We start from the raw sequence: 16,540 nt of genomic DNA on the forward strand, positions 1-16,540 counted from the left end.
ACAACCACCAGTGGTCATCATGATTGCTACTGTTTTGTCCATTGGAAATTTCTTTGTGGCATAATTATATTCATAATAAAAAAAATTAAACTTAACATGTTTATACATGGTTTCTGATATATTTTGATGAGCTTATTCTTATAGATGTAAATCAATAATTATTATTGTTATTATCTTTTTAAGGGCTGGAAAGAATAGAAAGAAAACATGAACAGATATCTGTTGGGAGTTGCCTCTGTATTTGTGATGTTTTTCCATGCTGCAATGTCAGGGCTGCTGCCTTCCCCTACATGTGATGTGTCACCAACAATGGACCAGATTATGGAAATAAGAGAAATATTTGTCAAAATGCGCTCTGCAGTTGTAAGTACCAAGAAATAAAATTGCTTTAAAATGAGTTCACTATTACAGAAGAAAACAAATAATTGTACCTTGTTTGGTTTACCTTTAGCAACAGCAAGATAAATATATACATTTGCGGATGCTGGAGACATCTTCTATACAGAACATCCCTGTAAGTACTCTTCTGCTGTTTATTACTTCCGTTTCTTTATCCCATGTTATAGCATAGTATATCATACTATGGTAGATATTATTCCACTTTTGCTTATCACTGTGGTATATGTTGGTGTTTTATATATATAAATGTATATATATAAATGTGTGTGTATATATATATAAATATATATATATATATATATATTATTATTACTATTGTTATATGTTATGTGACACACACAAACACACATCTCATCTATTTATCTGTTTGTTTTAGCTTAAGTAGGAGACATGGCATGTTGAATATCCTGCTGTGCTGAAGCACTGCAACACTGCCATAAATAGTTACATGTTGCAAAGTGTCTTGGCCTCTAAAACAGTATATCCAAGTAGCAGACTTATCTAGCATTCACACTTTATAGCAATCATAATTAAGTATTCATATATTATAAAAAAAAACAAATGAATGTCAAACACAAATATAATAGTATTGTAAATGATTGTTCTGTAATACTTTACATATCACATAAAGCTTTCCATTCAATAGGTTTTTTTTCTGTGCGTTCATTTGTGAACATATAGCATATTCCACATATGCATTGAACGTATCCTTCAGTGTCTTTTGTAGTACAGCAGATCAGACCTACACCCGAATTCATCAGGGCACGTATCTTTGTTCCATACGTTCCTTACTGAATTCAGGAGTACGCAGAACCGATTTCCATGTGTTTATAAACAAACACACGTTGCGCTCAGAATGCGTGTCTTGATGAATCAGGCCTAATGATCTTAGTTTTGATACTAAACTTAATACATTTTGTTACAATTAGCATCTTTACTAATTCAAAATCAAATGTTAATCAGTCATGCCAGTTTTATAACCACATGTGATTTAGGTACCATTAGGCACCACAGAGAGATGGGATTAGGATAACACAGATTTATTAAGGAAATTTTACTGCACCACACTGAAGGTAACTTACAAATGCTGGACCAACACAAGTAAGTCCTTTCACTGAAGGCCGAATATCCAGATAGTTGGGTGGTCTGGCAGTTCGACAGTCAAGCCTGACAACCATATCAAATAAGGAGCCATGCAGGGCAGATATCCAATGGTCACACATGTGTATATATGGTCATTTTTCCTATTGTATTTTGTCTTGGCAAAACAATACGTTTGGTCAAAAAGGGCCAATTTGGCTGACCCAAGTATTATCCACCTAAGGGCAGCACAAGGACATTTATATACAGTTATTGTTATTATAAGTGATGTGTATTTCACGCTATTTGCTCCTTATATGGCACATATTGTACTCAAAATAACTAAAACAGAAATAGGCCATACAATGTCCTTTTTCAGGGAGGTGATTATATCTATTTAGTACTTGCAGAATCTATGAGTATATGCTGAAATAAGAATTAAAGAATGGTCAATTTGCTTGGCTCATAATGAAACTAGTGAAATGAGAAGCAACAGCACACAATTGTATGGCACTTTTGTGAATAGCTTGTACATAGAATACCATTAGAGTATTTCTTTTAGACTGGTTTGGATCTATTGGTAAGCATTACCGATGTGAACAGAAAAGTAATTAAATTATAGATATATACATGTATATCTGACAATTGGTTGGAGAACATAAACTGTTTTTCTTTACTTTTATGTTCTGCAATAACTAGTGTAACTTTCATATTTAGATACAGTTAATGGTTAAGTTCAGTAGAAAGTGTTTAGACTTGACACTGCCTAAGCTCAATAGAGCTGTTACTGTACGTAACACAGAGTCCAGTCTTATACCATTTTGGAATGCCATGATTGATATGAAATACAGAATTTTATGTAACTTGTAGATGGATGAATCGGTTTATACATATGCCATAGCAAACATTATAGCTAGCTATAGACCTCCTAGATACCAGGTAATAGGTTTCTAGCTAATGGATGGTGCAAAGCACTGAATTAATTACACTGTAGTTACATTTTATAATTATGTAGTTTCTGCTTCCCTACAGTTACTTGACGTCACTTAAATATAGTTCTTGTGTGTGAACTGAGATCAAAACAAAAGTCTAGGTCCACTTCGCATTTGGGGCAAGCTTTTGAGTCTTTTGGATTGATATTAGCTATTTAGACTATTGAGTAGTAAAATCTATACATGCAAAATATTTAGCTAAGTATTTAGAAAATCAGGATAAGACAACCTTAGCTGCATTTAGCTTCTAGGACTAACTTGCAGCAAAACTTGCATAACAACCAATCATACATACTATTCATTGATTAACTTGCACTAAAGCTTATTGCTGACTGGTATCATCTAATGAAAATGTTGCACATTAAATGCATTGTTAGTAAGTGAGCTTTAAAGTATCATCAGATAAAATTCAAGTTTTCTTACCTGTATACATTCGTCTTGTGGTGGATGAGTTGATATAAAAGGAATTTCAGAATATTTACCTGTGTGTATGTGTGTAATCTTAATAATTTGAATCTTTCCAGCCATCAGACCGATGCTGTTTCCTGAAACACATTATCCATTTTTACATGACGAAAGTCTTCAGACATTATTATCTATTGGACATGCAGCACCATAGCAGTGCCAACAACATAGCTAATTCCTTCTGTGCACTCAGCAGAGGCCCAAACTCTTGTGTAAGTACTATGAATTTTAATACTATATACAGTCCATTTAAACTGGGACTGATATTTACTTATTGGATGTGTATTAAAATTAAACTTCAGCAGGTAGAACTTTAGTTCTACAAAACTTTTTTAAGAGATTATATTGGTCCAACAGCCTTTAAATAGAATTCGACAAAACAATTTTTACAAATTTATTACAGAAGTGTTTTAGCGAAGTGCATCATATTTGCTGAGTTCAGAACTAGTAGTGCAATATTCGAGAAATAATGTATGATGCTGTCTGGGCTTTACCCCTACACCACTAATAGAGAGATAGGCTTAACTAGCTCACACCTTTGAGAACATCATAGCTAGGCAGAACAGACCACATGTCATTGTAGAGCTGATGATAATAATGAAAATAAGGGGACATCAGGGGGTAAATGTATCAAGATGAGAGTTTCCGGTGGGTTTGAAAAGTGGAGATGTTGCCTATAGCAATCAATCAGATTGTAGTTACAAAATTATATCTAGAATCTGATTATATGCAATAGGCAACATCTCCACTTTTCAAACCCAGCTGTAACTCTTAGCTTGATACATTTACTCCCCACGATTGTCTTTATTACATGTATTACTTTTGTGTGTTTGAATGTTTTTATGACAGTGGTTGAAATGCACTCAGATATTCCCTTACCCATGTAATATAGACCTGGATGGTGCAGAAAGCATCCAATTGTAGCACACAGACAAACTGAGACACATCATGCATATAAAATTAAAATGCAACTTTATATTGTTATTTTGTTTTTTTTGTAGCAATTCAACATCAATTGCGGCTATGGGGACGTTGCAAATAATAAACTGAAAACCATTGAAGACATTTTTAGAAAGGTAAAATTTTATTGATAACATTTATGTCATATGTAATGAGGCATTTCTGCTTTTTCTACCATAAATTTACTTATTTATTGCTTCACAAAACCGAGTGTTTTGAAAACTAATTTGAAGTTTATTATATGTAAAACATTTTTCACAAATGCAATTGCTTTGGAAACTGATTTGATCTTTTTTCAAGCTATCATATTTACATTTGTGAAAAGTACAAAACCCACAGTATACAGCAATGAATCAATTGTGTGTATAAAGAGAGAATAAATCATTTATTCAAGAAAGAAGTGTGAATGTAGGGCAGGAATACATTTTTCATTACACAAATCACTGTGATCCTTATGATTCATTTTTCTCTTCTTTATTAACTATCAGTAAGTAGAGAGAAACCGGTAACTTCATATGTCACTAAATAACTAATAATAATAGTCCATGGGGAGATATTTGATCTATAAATAATAGCAAGTCAAATAACTAAATAATTAGGTGGCTATATATTTACATAACAACCAGTGGGTATATTTACTAAACTGCGGGTTTGAAAAGTGGAGATGTTGCCTATAGCAGCTAATCAGATTCTAGCTGTCATTTTGTAGAATGTGCTAAATAAATGATAACTAGAATCTTAGTCATTGCTATAGGCAACATCTCCACATTTTTAAACCCGCAATTTAGTAAATTTACACCCTGGACTATATCTAACTAGAGGCATAGTAATTTTGTGCTATGGCGTAACACTCAACTACCAAGCCACATAGCAGAATTTGGGGTGGGGGGTATGATCAGTTCTGGAAGGTCTCGCACACTTTACTGAGCGTATGTCCCGGTTGGGCTTTGACTTCTTGAACTGAACACTGAATGGTTGAATGGGGGCTTTACTGTGCATGTGCATTGGAAGGACCAGCAGAAAAGCATGTGGGCCTCCATAGTGGTTCGCCATCTCCCATCACCACCACTGGTTCGGTGTCTTAGGGCAGCAAAGGTTTTGCAGCAGCTATTTCCCTGCACAGCACATTTGTAAAATTCGTTTTTCCATGATCATCAAGGAAAAAAGAACTGACAGAGTGAGAAAAATCAATGTAAGTTTAACAGGGTTAGGGAAGTGTCCTCTGTCACAAACTAGAGGAAGATACAGAACATCCTATGTAAGAAGTTGGCTATAGGAACCAATGATTGTATACCTATGGGCTTCAATCATGCAAACCCAGTCCTGAGAATTCCTGAGTATATTTTATTTTTTAAAGGATAGTCACAGTAATGATGTTATAAACTCAATATATTGCTTTCACAATGAGAAGCTATTAGCAAAAATCCAAAATTCTTTTTATAGAAGCATAGATACAATTAACCCCTGCAGACACATCAATGCTATAGTAGGATAATTCACAATCAGGTTAAAAAGAATCTGCAAATATCATCTGCCTCACAAATGTGATAGATAGTAATATTATTATTATTATTATTATTATTATTATTAATATCATTATGGGAAAATAAATTATTAGCAATAGATGTGTATTGCACAAAATGTTCATTGTGATACAAAACAATTTAGTATTTATTAAAACACTGGCTCAAAACACTTCAAGGGGTAAATGTATCAAGAGTTTTTCGGGGGGTTTGAAAAGTCAATCAGATTCTAGCAATCGTTTATTTAGTACATTCTACAAAATGATAGCTAGAATCTGATTGGTTGCTATAGGCAACATCTCCACTTTTCAAACCCGCCGGAAAACTCTCAGCTTGATACATTTACCCCCAAGAGTCTTGCTCAGATTATTTTGCTTACATGACATATTTATGATAACGGAATATACATTTTTTTTTACATTACAATTCTGTTTATTAATGGTATTAGAAGGAGAACAGCGATGCACACTGCTTACCACTACACTCAATAAGACACAGAGTAAAGAAAACATACTGCAAACCTGTCAAAGTAAAAAGGTGCATCAACTAGAAATAAATCCAAAGTCTATTTTGGTGCATAGTGAAATCTAGTAAGGGGAGCAGAATTAATTTTGGATTGGAAGACACATTTTTCATTTGAGTTTACTGTGTACAAAAGAAGAAGGTCACATTCTGCAAGATACTATGTAGCAAGGTAGTGCTATTTTGCTACTCTACAGCAAAAATCTCTGTGTTGAAATTCAAGAATATATAATTTTGCTGTATAAAATGATATGTAAATATAATTTTATTTATAATTTCTTCTTTTATTTATTTTAGTTGACTCTTAGCAAAGCAGTAATAAAAGCTTTTGCGGAGCTGGACATTCTTCTAGACTGGATGGAGACACTGTTTTAAGAATTTCTCTGTGCCATTGTGAAAATTGATCCTGTGGATCTTACAAAAGTTACATGGTTGAAGAACAGTCAAGGCTTCATTTAGAGTCGGACGCAATGTGCGTCTAAGACTTACATGAAAGAGTAGGAGTGGGAATGTGCCGCTGCTTAGTAGGGTATTATGAGTGGCATGCAACCCCAGTTGCGTCCCACTTGTAATACCCTACCAAGCTGCAACCAGTTCCTGCAGTTGGCTAACTACTTGTGCCACCCAGTGGCAGATCCAGGGGTGACCGGCCCCCCTAGCAGGGGCTTGCTGCCGACAGCTGCACACTGTGCAGCTCCATTCAGTAGTGATAGTGTGCTGCCCGGCTGTTCTGATTGTGTTTTAAACACAATCAGAGCAGGGGGACAGCACACTGCCACTGCCGAGCGGACCTGCACATAGTGTGCAGCCGCCGGCAGCCTTAGAAATCAAAAAGGGGGCGGGGCCTAAATCGCCCCTCCCCCCTAAAATCGCCCTGGGTATATCAATAGTCTAGATCCGCCCCTGGTGCCAGCTAATTCCTGCCGCACTCTTTCTGTCTTGTTTGACACGTGTTCCTCCTGTGTCTTGGGTAGCTTTTGCGGGTAGACGCCCTTAGTATCTGAATTATTCACAGTCACGCCTACATAACTCCGTGTTCCACCCTTTCCCTTGTACACTTGCATCTGAAAAGCAGTCGGAACTGCAGGGAACTGTTGCTTAGTGCGCATGCCCCATCAGTGGAAATGTGCAGGATGTGCCTGAAATGGACTTTGTGTCCGACTCTAAATGAGGCCCTCAGTGATCAAACAAGCTACTCTAATTCATTATCCACTTAACTGTTGCAGTGAACTGGTATGATTCATTAACATAAAGAATCTATATTTAACACAAATATGAACAATTACAATAGTACAATATTATCGAAAATGCAAAATGAAAAATTGTTCTGAGCATTTCTGTGCCAGTTGCACAATGAAGAGTCAGAAGATTAGTGCTTGAATTATAGGAAGAAAAGTGGGATAATTCTGTTCAGATAAAGCAATTATGTAGCATGCAAAGCATTTCCAAACCTGTTTTGAATAACTTCATTACTTAAACCAGTGGATAACAAACTTTATTAGTTTGAGGTACCCTTAGTGTGTCCATAATTTTTTCAAGGCACCCCTAAGCCAGAATAATTACCAAGTACTCCCCCGCCTTGATTACCACCGGTCCTGGCCGCGGCACCCCCGTGACATTAAGGTGGACCGTCTGGAAACCACTGACTTAAACTCTATAGTTCTACTATACTCTTCTATGGAGTCCTATACTTTTGTATACATCACAAAATAATACAATGTCCCAACACAATTTCTCCGCCAACAGCTACAATTCTTATTCTGCTGTCTTATATATCAATTGTTCTCTCCAACTCTAAGACTGTAAGCTCATTTGAGCAAATCCATCTTTACCGTCTGTTTCATGTCATTGTATGTTATTTATTTGTATCACAAATCCCTCAATTTACAGTACTGAATTTTCGGTGCTTTATAAATAAAGAATAATAATAACATTTATGTTACTTTGTGCTTCCTCTCAAGTGACATGTATTACTGACATGCTAAATTAGCAGTGCTTATTGTTAAATGCAAATGCATACTTTGGTAATAATATCAGGGTAATACAAGCTAATATCTGAATGGTTGCTACTAGGGTTTACAGCACCTCTTCTACTTGCAACATTTTATTACATACGTCCTAATATGCTCAAACATTATTGTATCAAAGTAGATCACTAAATACAGATTTCCTCCTGTCAAGCTTCCAGTCTGAAATAGTAAACTTTCCACCACTTTGATACCCACCCTCTCAATACATAAGTTGTATTATGACATTTGTCCATGCACAGTATAATATTGTAGTAGAAACATGTGAATAGGCTTATGCATACATTGTAGCTTTATCTTATTCTACATTAAAAAATATGTGCCAGAGAACAGCACTCTTCCAAAGCCTGTTGTACAATCTTTTCACGTTATCCCAGAAAAGAACCAGACAATGGAACCAAACAATTCCTTAAAACTCTACAGAGATTTATGCACATATAGGGCCTCATTCAATAAGGAACGTCAAATGCATTTTTCAAAAACGCACGTACTTCGAGCATACGCATGTCCGTATTCATCAAAGAGCTGATATGAAGATACGTCAATACGTCCGCTCTGCTCTGACAAGACACTGCAGGATACGTCCAGTACAAATGTGTATCAAGCTGTAGTAAGGGTCTTTTGCACTCGAAGATGAATAGGACATTGCTAGTTCTCTGGCGTATGGTTTGATTTTGAGCATGCGCAGTGCGATCTAACGCAAAATACGGCACATTTTGGTATTTACACTCCTTAATGAATCAGGCCCATAGTGTAATAAGGTCTAAAAATACTTTCATATCACTGGTAAAATAACACACACATAAGCACAAAAATAAAGGCTTACCTGGATGAAAGTCTTGGAACATAAGATGGAAACCTTTTCATCCTTCCTGCCAAATAAGGGAACCGGAATTAGCATCAGTCTCCAAGAATTCAGTCCAGTAAGAATAAATACCTATAAGACACCTACATGTTTCATCCACCAAACTTCTTCAGGGGGTGTAGTCTTCAAGGTTTACACACAAATGAATGAGTAGTCCTGTTTTTATAGTCTTCTTATCAACAAAATGCGTAATCATATGATCTTAATTGCTTTAGTCATATGACCATTATGACAAACTCATTTAATTGAAAACTGAACAATGTATGAATTAATAATTCAATGTTTAAAGAAGCCTCCAGTATAGTATACAAAGCTTACACTAATAATACCCGAAATAGCAGCAGCACATTTTCCCTAAGCTTGTTGCAGCCATATTAGAGTCAAAATAGGTTATAGTCATGATAAACCACTGCATATCGACTAAACTATTTTTATTTCTCTTTATAACAGTTATCTGGTTTGGATCACTCCATGCAGATGGTTCAGACATGAAGCATGTGATGCAGACATGCATTATGGGCTTTCTGCATATGTGAATAAATTTCATTATTTACTTCTCAACATTTTGGAACTCCTCTCTGTCCCAGGTTATTTTCTGCACTTCTTTACAACCAGAAAGGAAGTCCATTATAGATGAATTCACAAAACACAAAGAAAACAACATGTTTTAAGAAACTTGGCTATGCTTTTGTCCAATGATTTTTACATAATTTCCCTTCTGAAAGAAAAGTTTTGATCGAATGCATGCCCACTTGTCTCTCTGGTTCAGGGCTCATCACTCTGTAGCTGGACTTGCTTCTGAAGAATATATATATATATATATATATATATATATATATATATATATATATATATATAAAAGCAAACAGAAGATATGTATGGTGCTAATCACCACAGCGTATGTACTATGATAAATATCTCAAGACAAATTTACATGTAATCAATCCCAAACAAAAAGTCCACATAAGTAGCACTTGACTCCTATACGAGTGGCAGCGTTGATAGCCTGAAACCAGATGGTCGGTCCGGACAATGAAAGTTACTGCAACAGAAAAACAGGCGGGGCGCCTCTAAGTGTAGTATCAAATATACAAGGTGGGAATAAGTAATAACATGCGTACCGTAAGGTAAGCAGTAATGAGTATTGAAGAGAAGATGAAGTAGCCTCTGCTATGGTCGTATTTCTCCAAATCTCCACCAATCAGCACATCAATGTGAAAAAAGCAAACATAGTATAACACCGTAATGCATTCAATAGGGACGGTTCACCAATACACCCCACGATTCTATAGAGTGTATGGGACCTAAATCCCAGATTACCATTACAGGACACCCATGTGATGGTAGGCATGTTATTACTTATTCCCACCTTGTATATTTGATACTACACTTAGAGGCGCCCTGCCTGTTTTTCTGTTGCAATATATATATATATATATATATATATATATATATATATATATATATATAAATGACAAATTTAAAAGGCAAATCCATATATGAGGTATGAGATTTTAAACCTTCCATCTTTATCAGTGTTCAGTTCTCCAAATTCTTGCCTTTGAATTCAGCCAGTCTTCCCTTCTCCAGAGTCAATAAAAGTTGGAGAATACCTTCTGGGAGGTGGTAATACTGCTGGTGCACCCTGATGTCATGCCAATTGACTGAGCACTTTTGAAAGAGTAGCAACATACTTACGAAGCTTCGTGGAAGACAATGTTTGAGCTGTTTTAGCTTTACATTCCTGAGCAAAAAGGTATATACAATCGGAGTCTCTGAAATATGACAAAGCAGCTGGTCTTGCAAATATGTAGACATTTTTTGCGGGCACTAAACATTTTTCTCTGAAAGAGGTTTCATTGCATTTTGCATTGCTGCTGTTTGCAGTATTGGACCTCAGATTTCAATCCTAGAAGCTTACTTATTTCTGATGAAACTGCCCATTCCGGAGGCGGAGAAACGCGTCAGTAAGACGTAGAAGGGCTGTTTAATATACTTGGATACACTTGTTGCCGAGTAGATCCTCCGTCTATACACGCTGATACACGCTGATGTTCGTCACTACAGTGATTGGATTTATAGTGTATACCCTTTTCCACGGCCGTGGTATGTTTTGATTACAGCGTTTGAGGAGGACTTTTTATACGAGAACCTGGGAGATGTTACTGGTTCCAGTAAAGGTATCGTGATTTACATGTGTGGAGTATAAGACTTTACTTTTTTTGCACTTTATGTGCTAGGAGCAATTCAGCTTCATTTGATCTTCTCTACAAATAAATATATATACCTGTTGTATGTTCCATCGAGGAGGCGTATAACTCCCATAGGATCATTATCATTGGAACAATTTGTGGACTGTGTATGATATCATTTTACTCCTGATGGTCTATTGTTTGGAACCGCAGTTTAACCGTATATTCCCTATGGTATCGGTACAACAATTCCTAGAGCACTCATACTAGTTACAGTGCTCATATATCCAGGCTCTATCTACTGGTTTATCATAATATATGATTTATTGTATTTTTATATTATATTGATTTTATATATGTTTTAATAAATCTGATATATTAACACACCAGCGCTGCCATTTGTTCTTTGCTAGTTTTATGTTTAACTTTACGAGACCAGTACTCGTTAATAGTGGCTGGCTGCAGGTGTGTATATTAGTTATATTTGTATCTTGCTTCTACAACTTAAATAAGTTTTATATTAGAGATTGATACAACCAGCGCTGGGTCTTTATCCCTCCTTTTTTGTTTTTTACTCATGTTTCACAACATCTGATACGACTGGGTTGTCGAGATCCTGCCCCATCTGCATGGTGCATCTGTCATTTTTAATTGTGAATAAAATTTCATCTTAGATCATGTCGTTCAAAAGCTTGCAAAAGCGACTGATGATGTCAGGTGAAACAGACTGAGCAAAGGCACACGGAAACCTTGCCAGGTTTAGGTTCTTTCGCACTTTTGGTTTAGCTTTTATTTCTCCATGGGTCGCCACATGTATTTTCTTGCAAGCAAGCCTTGGCAAGCAGCACAGTGCATGAAACATTCAAGAACCATGTATTTTCTGGTTGTTTGTATGGAATCAGAACGCTGTGTCCTATCCTTATTTCCTCGGACTTGTGTGCAAAGTTGCCTCTATTCCAAAGATATTCAAATTTAAGTGCTTAAGCAAATTCAGCCTCATTACATTAAACATGCTTAATTTGCCCGGCTATTTTTGAGACAGGTTTCTCACAGTACAAGCAGTACTGCTTTTTGTTGTATACTCTGGATCCATCACTTTTTTGGAAACTGTTTGGACAGACACTGCATCAGATTTTCGACCTTCAGGTAGAGAATCGTTGTGTGTACAACAAGTCTCTGTGTTATTTCTTTTTTGCGCTTCCTAGCAAAGGAACATCATGACTGCTGAATCACTCTCCCCTAAATGGTCAGGGGTGTTTTGTCTTCAGCATTTGTATATTTACATATGCATGTATTCTGTGTAAACTCCACCTAGTGGCCAGCTTGGTATTATTTTAAAATTGAACTCTCATGGCCTCTGTAGTATAGTTTTTAGTGCATCATGGGAATTACAGGAGGTCTCCATTTTAGATATTATATGCTAAGAAGAGGTGCAGTATATCTCTCCCTTTAGCACAGCATCGATGGTAAGAGTTATGCACTTTTACTATGTATTTCATGTTTACATTACATTGCATCTGTTCATGTTGTAAATGTATTCCATGATTTCTGTATTACAGTTTTACCACTTGAATTGTTGCATACTAGTAAATGGCTGCTATAAAAATTGACCCTAGTCTCTCTCTGTCTGTCTGTCTGTATGTATATGTTAGGGAATTTATACTGTAAGCTCCAATGGGGCAGGGACTGGTGTGAGTGAGTTCACTGTACAGCGCTGCGGAATCAGTGGCGCTATATAAATAAATGGTGATGATGATGATGATGATGATGAATATGAATACTTCTAGTGCAATCATACCAATTATACGTATCACATAAAAAAATCAGAAGAGATGTGACAAGGATTAATCCTGCTTGTTCAGGTTTAATGCTTTAGAAGAAATGACTGTAGACTAGGGTCACTTTCACAAAATACAGAACCCAAGAGAGCAAACTGTAATCCACAGGTTTAAGCGAAGTTTCAGCTGACACATGAAGCTCATTTACTTGTATGAAATGAAATCAGTAATCGACTTGACACATGCGTGACTCCTGACAACAGTATTTCTGCACAATAAATGATTTCTAGTGTTTCTAGTAAATGATTTCTTTGTGAGAATATAAGCCAGGAGTGGGGCTAAGCCTGGGGCTAACCAATCCCCGAGTTGAGACTAGAAAGGTAGAAATATTTTATTTGCACAACATAGACTGGAAGCAGAAAGCGAAAGAGAGGGAAACAGATGCCAGTATTTTTGTAGGTGCAAATGTTTGCATCTTTTAAATGGTTGAGCAGGAAAATTCTGGTCTTTCCTAATGTTGCATGGGCACACTCATACGCCTCATAGTGCCTCCACATAGAAAAACTAATTTTTGTTTTTTTATTTTGAGGGACAAGATATTTAAATGAAATTGTAGAAGTGGTCATTTCCCAATGAGTGGGTGGTTGAAGGACTCTCTTCCTACAAAAAAGGAATGTTTTTACAGGTGCTCAGGTGCTGTTATTAGCATATACCAGGCATATCTCCAAAGAGCATTTATATTAGAGATGGGCGGGTCCGGTTCCCCGAGAACCGAACCCACCCAAACTTTGCCTATCCGAGTACCGAGCTGAGTAGCTCGGTACTCTCCCGTCCGCTCCGAATCCAAATCAAGGCCGAACGTCATTGTGACATCGTCGGATCTCGAGGCTCGGTTCTCGCGATACTTCAACATTATAAATACACGTCTCCACAGCAATCCATCGCCATTTGACAGAGGGAGAGAGCAGGGTGTAGTCATAGGCTGATTAGAGCAGGGACAGAGAATCCAATATTCTTCTTGCAATTGCTCTAACAAAAATCGCTAGAGAAGAGAGGAGGATAGAGGTTTATTTTTTTTTAATATTTGGCACTCCTCAGTGCTTTTGGGGTGTCCCCCATAATTGTGCATAAATATTTCTGGCTGTCAAAAGTCATATCTGTCAGCAGTATCTACCATCTAATTTTTAGCACTCCTCATTGCTTTTGGGGTGTCCCCCATAATTGTGCATAAATATTTCTGGCTGTCAAAAGTCATATCTGTCAGCAGTATCTACCAAATAATTTTTACCACTACAAGTGCTTTGCGCTCAGGATGGATTCAAAGCAGTCCACATATGATCAGAATGAGCAACCAGGTTCTGTCACCAGTCCTGATGTTAGTGTTCCCAGTACGTCATCTGGCCAAGGCGATGTCAAACAACAGATTGTTTCCAAATCAGTGCAAAAAAAAAAAACCCTAAAAAAATTTACTGTATTGAAGGGAAAAAGAAGTGTAACTGAGCAAAAGTTAAGTGCCGATAAAAAAAAATTGCAAACATGCCATTCTACACACGCAGTGGTAAAGAGAGAATGAGGCCTTCACCTTTGGCTATTAGTGGCAGATCCCAAAAAGTTACCCAGCCTACAATTGGTGCACAACTACTGTTAGACGTCAAAGCCGAACTGCAAGATAACAATAAGGCATTAGAGGAGAATGTTTGCTCTGATTCACAAATGACAACAATCCCTGTGGAGAGTCCATCCAACAGTGGTATGTCTAATCGTGAGCATTCTGATGATGTGTGCCTTAATAGCCCGAGTGTAGCCGGTGATACACAAATTGAGGATGCCACTTTGGAATTAGAAGAGGATGAGGGGGAGATTTGTGTAGGCGACGAGTGCGCTAATAAGGATGTTGATGAGGATGAGGTTGTTTTGTGTAAGTCCTGCACCAGTGGCAGCAGTTCTGGCACGTGACAAGAAAAAGGCCATTGTCATGCCTGGGCATAAAACAAAAAAAATCCACTTCTTATGTGTGGAATTAATTCTACCCAAATCCAGACAACAATTGTATAGCCATTTGTAGTGTATGCCAAGCCACAGTCAGTCGAGGGAGGGACCTTAACCATCTTGGAACCTCGTCTATGTTACGCCATTTAATGAGAGTTCATGGCAAAGTGTTGGGAAAATCTGAAAGTTCTTCCCAAAAGCATACAAGCACTCCATCATCAGCTAAGACCCTCCGCTCACCGACATCCCGATGGCTACAAAATACACCCACCACACCATCCTCATCAATATCCTTAGTAGCGCTCGGAGTTAGCCCGGCATCCCACTTAAGGCTGGATGACTCCTGCACTATAATTGATTCCTCTGAAGAAAGCGTTAGTCCCACTGCTGTTGCTGTTGCTGCTGCTGGGGGTGAATCGTCATCCCAGAGGCAGGTCAAGAAAATGAGCAGTCCTACATTTCAGCAATTAACTGTGAAACAATCATTTGCGAGGGGAAGCAAATATGACAGCAGTCACCCAGTCGCCAAGCGAATCACAGACGCCATGGCTGCAATGTTAGTGTTAGATCTGCGTCCAATCTCCACAATAAACGCAGCTGGTTTTTCACAGTTAATTGAGGTTTTGTGTCCGCGTTACAGAATTCCATCGCGACACCATTTCTCCCGTAAAGCAATTCCACAACTATACCAAAAAGTGTGTAAAAATGTAGAGATTGCGCTGAAAAATGCCATTCTGCCCACTGTCCACTTAACCACAGATATGTGGACAAGTGGAAGTGGGCAAACCAAAGACTGTATGATTTTAAAAGCCCACTGGGTTGGTCATTCACCTCCACCAGCAGGAACAGCAGCAGCATGTACACCACTACGTAACATTTGTCACAGGCAGGTCACTCTTTGTATCACCGGCTTCACTAACAGGCATATGGCTGACAATTTGTTACGCAAACTGAGAGATGTGATTGATGCATGGCTTATACCACTCGGACTCTCCCCAGAGTATGTCATTTCTGATAATGCCAACAATATAGTGCGAGCATTACAGCTGGGTGATTTCCAACATATTCCCTGTTTTGCTCACACCATCAACTTGGTGGTGCAGAGCTTCCTACGAAATAACCGTGAGGTGCAGGAGATGCTTTCTGTTGCCCGTAAAATTTCAGGCAATTTCAGGCATTCAGCCACAGCATGTAGGAGATTACAGCAGCTCCAAGAGCAGTTTAACTTGCCCTGCCACCAACTTAAGCAAGAGGTGGTAACTAGGTGGAATTCCACCCTGCACATGCTTCAGAGGATGGAGAAACAGCGCAAAGCCATCCAAGCATATTGCACAAGCCATGACATTGGGAAAGGAGGGGGGATGTATTTCACTCTTGCACAGTGGGGAATCATTTCAGTCCTGTAAAAGGTGATGAAACCATTTGAAGTTGTGACATGTGAGGTGAGTGCCGAATCTGCTAGTTTGAGCCAAGTCATTCCTTTAATTAGACTATTGGAAAAGCAGCTTGAGAAAATGAAGGAGGAGCTGAAAGCAAGCAATTCAGCAAAGTATGTTGGCCTTGTCGATCAAGTACTTAATTCACTTCACAATGATCCTCGAGTTATTAAGATCTTGAACTCGGATCAGTACGTTTTGGCCACTGTGCTTGATCCATGGTTTAAAACCTACATTGAGTCTTTACTTATAAATGAGCGAGATGTGAACTTTTGCAAGGAGCTATTGCTCAGCAAGTTGGCCGCTGAACTG

This window comes from Mixophyes fleayi, chromosome 2 (genome assembly GCF_038048845.1).
Source record: "Mixophyes fleayi isolate aMixFle1 chromosome 2, aMixFle1.hap1, whole genome shotgun sequence".
NCBI classification, from domain to species: Eukaryota; Metazoa; Chordata; class Amphibia; order Anura; family Limnodynastidae; genus Mixophyes; species Mixophyes fleayi.